Source organism: Adiantum capillus-veneris, chromosome 18 (assembly GCF_014529385.1).
Source record: "Adiantum capillus-veneris isolate H3 chromosome 18, ASM1452938v2, whole genome shotgun sequence".
In the NCBI taxonomy this organism is placed as follows: Eukaryota; Viridiplantae; Streptophyta; class Polypodiopsida; order Polypodiales; family Pteridaceae; genus Adiantum; species Adiantum capillus-veneris.
In genome coordinates, this window is record NC_140948.1 from 146182962 (window position 1) to 146192355 (window position 9394).

Genomic DNA, 9394 nt, shown 5'->3' on the forward strand with positions numbered 1-9394 from the left:
TTGCTCAACCATGATATACATGAACTGCCAAGCATGAAACAAAAACCACTTGTGGACACTCGCGTGTCAAAACAACCAGCCCAATCTGAGTTCGAAAAAGCATGTAAGTCTGGCGGCAATGATCCCCCCTTGGGATAAAACAAGCCAAGATGTAAAGTGCCACTAAGGTAGCGGAAAATCCTCTTGACAGCCTGCCAATGCTTAGACCCTGGGCTATGCATAAATCTGCTGATCTGTGAGATTGCAAACTGAATATCTGGCCTCGTGTTGCATACATAAATGAGGCAGCCAACAACAGTTTGGTAAAGAGTGACATCAGCAGGATCACCAGCATCATGTAGACTCAACTTCAAACCTGTTTCCATGGGAGTGGCAATAGGTTTGCAATCCTCAAGTCCAAACTTACATAGCAATGTCTCTATGTAACTTTTCTGACACAAGGCAATACCACCATCATACTGCTTAAACTGTATACCCAAATAATGATGCAACAGCCCCAAATCTTTCATCTTGAAAGTAGCATTCAAATCAGCCTTAAATTCAGCAATATGTCTCTCATTTGGTCCAGTGATCGGCAAATCATCAACATAAAGAACCACAATGAGAAGTACATCACCCTCACGCTTTACATACAATGTGCTTTCTGTTGGACTGTTACGAAAGCCTTGTTTGACCAAATGAGTGTCAGCTTTCTCATACCAAGCACGAGGAGATTGCTTCAATCCATACAAAGCCTTGTTACATTTGCACACTTTGTCCTCTTGTCCTTTTATGACAAAACCGCGAGGCTCCGTTACACAAACTTCCTCAAATATGTCACCATTCAAGAAAGCAGTAACAATGTATGATTGATGTACATCCCAATCAAAATGAGCTGCCAATGCACATAGAAAACGCATAGTAGTCATACGACAAGTGGGAGCAAAAGTCTCTTCATAATCTATGCCTTTTTGCTGTGCATAACCCTTTGCAACAAGTCGAGCCTTATGGCGATCGATCTCACCATCTGGCTTGCGTTTCAACTTGTAAACCCACTTCGTACCAATGGCCTTTTTGCCAGGAGGCAAATCACATAAAGTCCATGTGTCATTTTCTATAAGTGCATCATATTCTGATTGCATGGTAGCCATCCAATTTTCTGAATTTTGTGCTTCATCAAAAGACAGAGGCTCCTCAACATCATGTAAGCTAGACACAGCCAAAGCATAACAATCTGATGCATAAGATGCATGGCGAGAGCCTGAACGAGTACGACTAGACAAAGGTGCATCCAATTTACCGTCACGCAAAGTGTGCACCAGCCATTTTGGCATACCTCTAGCCTGCTCATTTTCAGCCCTTTCCTCATCAAGTACATCATGTACATCTACATCAGTAATAGGCTGATCTAGAACGAGTACGACTAGACAAAGGTGCATCCAATTTACTGTCACGCAAAGTGTGCACCAGCCATTTTGGCATACCTCTAGCCTGCTCATTTTCAGCCCTTTCCTCATCAAGTACATCATGTACATCTACATCAGTAATAGGCTGATCTAGAACATTTTCAGAAACCCCCATAGACTATACATTTGCCTCATTGGAACTTACATTCGTATTTCCACCACTGAAAAGAGGCAACAAAGTGTCATAAATGTCCTGTGAGCTTACATTACTGTCTCTAGTACATGACAGCAAGGGCTGAACAGAATCTTCCACAAACACTACATCCCGAGAAACCAGAAGACGTTTTGTTTGCGGATGATACAACTTGTAACCTTTGCTTTCAACACTATAACCAACAAAAATACATTTGACAGCCTTATCATCCAATTTTCTGCACTGCACTTGTGGCACCAAAGCATATGCCAAACAACCAAAAATACGCATCTGCTCAATAGAAGGCTTTCTATCATGCCATGCTTCATATGGAGTAATAGACTGCAAAGCTTTCGTAGGACACCTGTTAAGTACATAAGTGGCACACATGATGGCCTCAAGCCAAAAAGAATGCGGTAAAGCTTGACTTTTGACCATACATCGTGCCATTTCCGTCAGTGACCTGTTTTTCCTCTTACCAACACCATTTTGCTGAGGTGTATAAGGCACTGTACATTGGTGTTTTATCCCACGACTAGCCAGAAATGCATTAAATTCATGAGACATATACTCCCCCCCTCGATCGGAACGGAGGGTGCCCATAGTACATTTCGAGACATTTTCAGCCATAGCCAGAACTTGTTTGAAGCACATAAAAACTTCGGACTTCGCTTTAAGCGTAAATACCCATGCATGCCTGGAGTAATCATCAATGAAAGTCACGAAGTACAGGTAATTGCCCAAGGACGGAGTTTGCATGGGCCCACAAACATCACTATGCACAAGCTGCAACCTGCATGTGGCCCGACCTGAACCATCCTTTGGAAACTTAGAACGCTGCATCTTACCCAAAATACAGCCTTCACAAACATGTTTGACAGGTGATTCAAGAGGTGGCAAAGAAGCAACCATATCAGATTTCTGCAAACGCATCAAACTGGCAAAATTCAGATGACCAAAACGTGCATGCCAAAGTTTTGCATCTGAAATAGCCCTTGAATCTGCAACAACATTTGCAAAGTTTTGTCCACACTTGTCATACAAAGTAAGCTTATACAGCCCACGACGCAAAAGCCCAGATGCAACAATTTCATCACCAAAAGTGAGATCATGAACTATACATCTGCCATCCACAAATTTGACTACAAGTCCAAGTCTAGCAAGTGCGGATACAGACAAGAGATTCTTCTTGATCACAGGTACATAAAGTGCATCAACAAGTGTGAAGGAACTGCCATTAGCAGCAGTGAGCACAATCTTTCCAACTCCTTGAACTGGATAAGAGGCATTGTTGGCACAAGTGACTGAATTCCCATGAGGAACTGACTTGAGAGAGGTAAACAATTCACGATGTGAGGTAATGTGCTTTGTAGCACCACTGTCGAAATACGACACATGTGAATCTGCAGCAACTGACAAGCATGCATCATGGACAATAGGATTGTAAGTGCACTCTACGCTAAAAGCCCATTCTGCATCAACATCAGCAACACAATCTCCTTTAATAGAAGACTCGACAATGGCTGCATTTGTAGTGGAACCAGCATTTGCAGTGGAACCACCCTCTTTCTTCTTAGCCTCTTTGGCCTTCAACTTAGGACACGACTTGATCAAGTGATCATTGGCTTTACAATAATGGCAACGCATCTTCTTTTTGCCCTTATCACCAGAATTTCCAGACGAAGTGCTGCCAGTAGAAGCATTAGGAACAGAATTTTTGCCACTCGCAACAGAACCATAAGAAGTGGCTGCATTACTGTTAGCACCCTTTCTTTGAGAAGCAATAAAAGCCTGTTCAACTGCACGCTGCCTAGTCCTGTTTTTTCTAGAAAGTGACTCTTGCAACAGCAATGTGCATAATGCATCAAACTTGACAACTTCAGGATTTCCTTGGGTCATCAGTCTCCAAGTACTAGCAAAAGTCTGGTAGGAATCTGGTAAGGCATCAAGAACAGTCTGCACAAGGGAACTGTCTGAAATGACTTCACCTGCAGAAATAAGCTGCTCATTGATATCCTTGACACTAGCAAGGAAAGTGTCCATATCATCTTCCTCATGCATAATCTTCGACTCCAGCTCTTTACGCAACAAAGCAATCTTAGCCTCATTGCGACTTGCATAAAGACCTGCTAGAATATCCCAAGCTTGTTTTGCAGATTTTGCTGAACGGATGTGAGGAATAATGGTGCGCTTCACAGACAACGCAATCAATGCATGAGCCTGCGCATCCTTAACATCCCAACGAGCTTGTTCTGCCGTAGGCAAAACAACTCTAACAGCTGCAATCCTTGCAGCAAGACCTGCAACATCCTCAACATCGCCTACATCCTCAGAATTAGGACGTACATCAATGCCCTGCACAATGTTCCAGACACCCTTTGACACAAGAACATGTTGCATCATATAAGCCCACATAGGGTAGTTCTCCCCATCCAACCTGTCCTCAGCAGCGAACATCTTGAACACATCTGTGTTGTTGTTGTCAGCCATGGTAAATGTTGCACCTGATGTGAAAACTGCCCGAAAATAGGAGAAACGGAGCGGGAACAACCTGTGCTATATAGCACAAACCGTAGAAGACTATAAGGCACCTGTTATACAGAAAATAGCACTGACAAAAATTCTGCACAAAATGACGAAATAGCTTTTGCAGTACTGCCTGTAGTGGAAACGGAGGCCGAAATGAGCCCAAATCAAAACTTCTGAGCAGACCAAGCTCTTCGAGCTTTCCCAAAAATTTTGTCGACCTGCGAACGCTTGCTAAAGCTCACTGTAATCAGAGAAAGTGAGCAGGCGTGTGCTGGAGCAGCTGGTGACTAAGCCCGGGAGAACGTGACCTGCTCTGATAGCATTGTTGGAATTAGGGTTGCAGAGAAACACACACAGCTTGGAGAAGACGAAGGACGCTCAAGGCACACAATAGAGAGTGTATTACTTGGTTTGCAATGGAAAGATGGATAGCCCTAGAGTGATGGGCGTAGATACAATGCACGGGGGAAAAAACCTCCTAAAGAGGGAAAAAATGCCCCGGCGGTCCTAGTGTGTTCACACACATCACTACCACATGTATATGGTAACAACACACACACAGAAGGAGATGAAGAACAAGAAGATGGAGATGGAGCAAGAGCACTCTTCAATTGAACAAATGAAAGAATGACTGATTTTTAGGTTTATGTGACTTTTATATGAGCTCGCCCCATTCACACTTGGGCGCTCATCCTTAGCCAACTAACCCTTGAATGTTCCTGTTAGAGTGCGCCTCTCATCGACTATCACTCTTACTCTTTTCCTATTGGACCGACAAGCCCGGCCCATGACTACGAGAAGTGGACGCCAGTGGTTAACAATATCCTAGAAGTAGGAAATCCAATTGAGAAAGAAGTAAAAAATCAAGATAAACGCTGCAATGATGCTACACCTAGTTGTGATTTTGTTGGATGGTTTTCCAATCTGTTCTAATCTTATAGTAAGATTAATGAGAAACTCACATTAATTGTCAATACGAGGGACCGTGTGGACTTGGCTAGGGCACGGAGGCAACAAGGATGTGTCAAATATGTGAAAAAAATATCAATGCAAGCTACAATCAATACTCTTACTCAAACAATCCCAAATCACCAAAGGCTAGTTTTGGATCACTAGTCAATCTCAACCAATAAAATGGCCAAACGTAACCCCAATGCAACCAAACTTATAGGAACGACTAAGAGGACTAGGACGCTAATCTTATGGCCCCATGGCATATGCGGTCACAAAAACAATAAAGGAATTTAACCCTAAGTCCAACAAGTCAAAATAATTGTTTAAGACACCCTATGCCTTAGGAAGAGAGCTATCTTATGCAGCTGATGGCGTTTGTCAATCCAATACCTAAATATAAGACATGGTATCAAATAACATGTAGCTACCCATAAAAAAACATATAAAATAGTATAAAAGCCTTACATAAAATTCAAGAGCCTTCACATGGAAACATATAAAAGCAATCAAAATTGAAATGTGACAACCAATTAGGGAGTATGAAGCAGATAGAGTTTGTAGATACAAAGACACAACATCGTACACTCAACAAAATTTTCTCATTAATAAAAGCTTATCCAAAATGGTTACAAACTTGACCTTTATACGTGGATCAAAGTTTAAGAATTTGATCCTTGGCCATACGTGACATACATTTGGTACAAAACTGACAACAGGGATGGGAATTACAACTTGGAAGCTTGTAGCCCCGAATCAATTACTAATGGCTAATAACTACATTAGAACTACTCAAGATTACATATGTCAAGTGGAAAAACTACCAAGTGTTGACATCATAACATAATGGAAAAATTACATGGAATATTACAAAAATGTCTCCTTGTATTTTGATAGCCTGTATTTGTTAGCTTGTTGCTAACATTCCCCCTCCTAGGCCATGTCATTCTATGATATGTGCTCCATTGGTGAGCCAATTGTTTGGGCTATGGGCTTTGTTTCTCCTCTAAATTTTCTTCAAGGTTTCTTGATATTTGAGCGGAGCTTCTTTCTTTTCTTGGACATAGAATCTTTTGTGATGGGATTTTGTAACTCGATGGCCAAGTAAGCTACAAATTTGGCATTGAGCGTCTTTGATACTGGGGGAACATTGGCCAAAGTAAACCTATCCTCAATGTAAATAATCTTGTGTAGAAGGCCTCCTCAAATGTCTGCATGGAGGAGGGGAAAAACATAACCTTGTACTAAAGTCCATTTTGGGCCAATTTGAATCGTTAAACTGAGACCAACACAAAAATCTCCAGAAAAATGCAAATAGACCAACCAAGTGTTACGATTTGAGAAAGTATACGATTTCCTATGCAATACGAGAGTTTCACAATAATCCTTGAGGGTAAAGCTTTGACTTGGTTCCGGTCTCTAGAAACTAGAAGTGTAATAGATCTTTAGACACTCGTGAGGAGAGTTGTGGCTACCTCTCCTAAGGCTAGAATTAAGCACAACATTATAGGACAAATCTATAGCTTTAAGTAGAAACAAGGTGAAACAATTAGAGATTGTGCAGTGAACATAACGCTGCTGAGGCTATTTAACACATGTGCTATCCCCCTTTGAGTACTGTATGAGAATGTACATTGCTAGATGTCCTAAACAAGAAAATCCCGAGGAAGAGAAACTAGTTTTCTTATTCTTGAAAGGGAACGGGAGCAAGAAATTGTATGCTAGCTTGTTTTAGTACGAAGCATACACATTGCAATCATGCATTTTATATGCAATAGACTTAGGAGATAATTGTGAGATCTACGGAGAAAATGAGAGTGTGAAAAACACAAAGATAATAGTTGCATCGCCTCCTCAAGCAGTGGATTATAAGGAAATGATAAAACAATTTAGTCAAATGAGAGCAGGTTTGTAAAGACACCTGCCATTGAGAGTAGTGGGAAAAAAGTCATTTGTAGGGTAGCCAAGGCCACAAAAAATGATGTGCCATAGAAGGAAAATGGAAAAATCATGAAACAAATGTGCTATTACATGCCTAAGGATGAGGGGAATGTGCAGTATGTGCCAATGAGACCTCACAAGAGCAACCTATGTATAGGTTTTCACTGAATATGGCTTAAATGAAAAAACCAGAATTGGAGAGACCTCAACCTATTTTAGGTTAGCAACCTCAATTTCCACAAAACAATGCACACTTCTTATTAAACTCCTGCTACCTAAAGAGCCTATGGAAAAGAAAGCCTTAGTGTCATATGAAAATATGGAGGATTTTTCTTAATGGATAAAGTGTTTGAGTAGATCAATGCTGTTGAGAGCATATCAATTGGGGTTACAAGTTGGGAATAACTTAGAAAACAAATGAAAACATTACCCATAACTTAAGCTAGAAGCCCCAAAATTGAAAGGACACCAGTAGAAGCTTGTACATATTACATAAGAACTTTTGAAAATACAAAAGAGAGAACCATCGCCACTAGTGCAAACAGAACTAGGGAAACAAGGAACTAGTGAGAAAGTGAACAATTGAATGGACTAGAGAGAACAAGAGAACCACCTCTTCTTGTTCTAGATACGTAAGATGGCTTTGATGGTGATGGAAGACTAGCCAATTCATCTTTGGGATGCTATGATAGATGCTAATAGCAGAAGTCAGGCTTTAGGGTTGGCTCTATCTGAAGAGTTGTGTTTGGATCATCTACCCATGGAGGTGGATAGAAAATTCTTATATGGAAATCGGGTGCAAGTGGATCTCCATGATGAATGTTTATAATATAGCTATCTAACACCCCGAGGGTTCCACCTTAAAAAAATAGCTATAGCACATGCATTCAAGAGGTATCTATAAAATCCCTCTACATATAAACTTCACCATGAATTCAAAGACCCCACCCAAGTGGAGTAAGTACATTGTGGAATACCTAGAAAATGGTGTCTTGCAAGAGAAGATGAGTAGATCTAGACGGGAGTCTATCTAGATCGAAGCTAAAAACTACTTGATCATTGAAAAACACCTCTACAAGCAGGGAAGTGATAACAAATTGCAAATTTGTGCCATGAAGTGTGAGTACATAGCCATTCTTGAGCAAGCTCATGCCGGATAGACATGCATGTATTTTTCTACAGGTAAAATTGTGAAATACTTCTTACAGGAACTTGGTGGCCGACCTTATTCATGGATGCCAAGGAGTATGTGAAAGGTTGTGATGAATGCCACTGCACCTAGGTACCTATGAGATCAGACAAAGTCCTATTACAACCTATGATGGGATCAAGGGCTTTTGCCAAGTAGAGATTAGACTTTGTGGGACCTATCGCACCACCTGCATATAGGATGCATGCTCAATATATCATAGTGGCCATAGACTATCTAATCAAGTGGGTAAAATCCAAAGCAACACAAAAAATGATTCCCAAACAACAACACAATTCTTGTATGAAAACATCTTCACTAGATATGAGTTATCGATCGAGATAGTGAGTCAGGGACTCACTTTATAAAACAAAATGATTGAATTCTTGTTGAAATAATTCATGGTGATTCATTGCAAATCAGCACCATATCACCCTCAAGAAAACTGACAAGCGGAGAGCACAATGCTCACAAAAATTGTAGACAAGGGATCAAAAGTTACATTTAGCTCAATGGGCGTATCGAGAAGCATACAAAACAAAACTTAGGACAACACCTCTCAATTTGATGTTTGGGATTATATCGATATTGCCCAGGAGTGGCAGAAAACTTAAAATGGATCGGACATGAACTGTCAAACAGGGTTGTTCAACTAGAAAAGTTAGATGAATTGCGACTCCAAGCTGTTGCTGCCCTCTACACACAAAAAAGGAAACTGAAAGAACTTTATGATCAACATGTAATCAATAAAGAGTTTTGAAAGGGGGACTATGTATTAGTCTACACCTTGAAGCAGCATTCAAATGGCCCGTTTGTAAACAGTGACATATCACATAGTAGAGCTGTAAAACTTACAACATTAGATGAAGAGGATATGTATAACTAGATTAATGGGTACAGAATAAAGAGGTATCATTTACTGCTAACCGCTAAAATGCTAGACAAGATTCATCAAGCAACAAAAAGGAAACAGATTGCCCAAGCCATTAAAGCCCATGCCAATGCAAAGTTGCAGATTCTCAAGTGCAAAGAACCACAAACCACAACCCAGATCCAACAATTATAAATCCCATCTTTTCCTATCAAAGCAATTTAATCAGAGGCGGATTGGCTTGGAGGTTTGGATGTACATATCAATATCCAGGTAGCGATCAACCAAAAAAGCACTCGTGGATACAGGTGCACATGTCAATGCCATGAAGTATT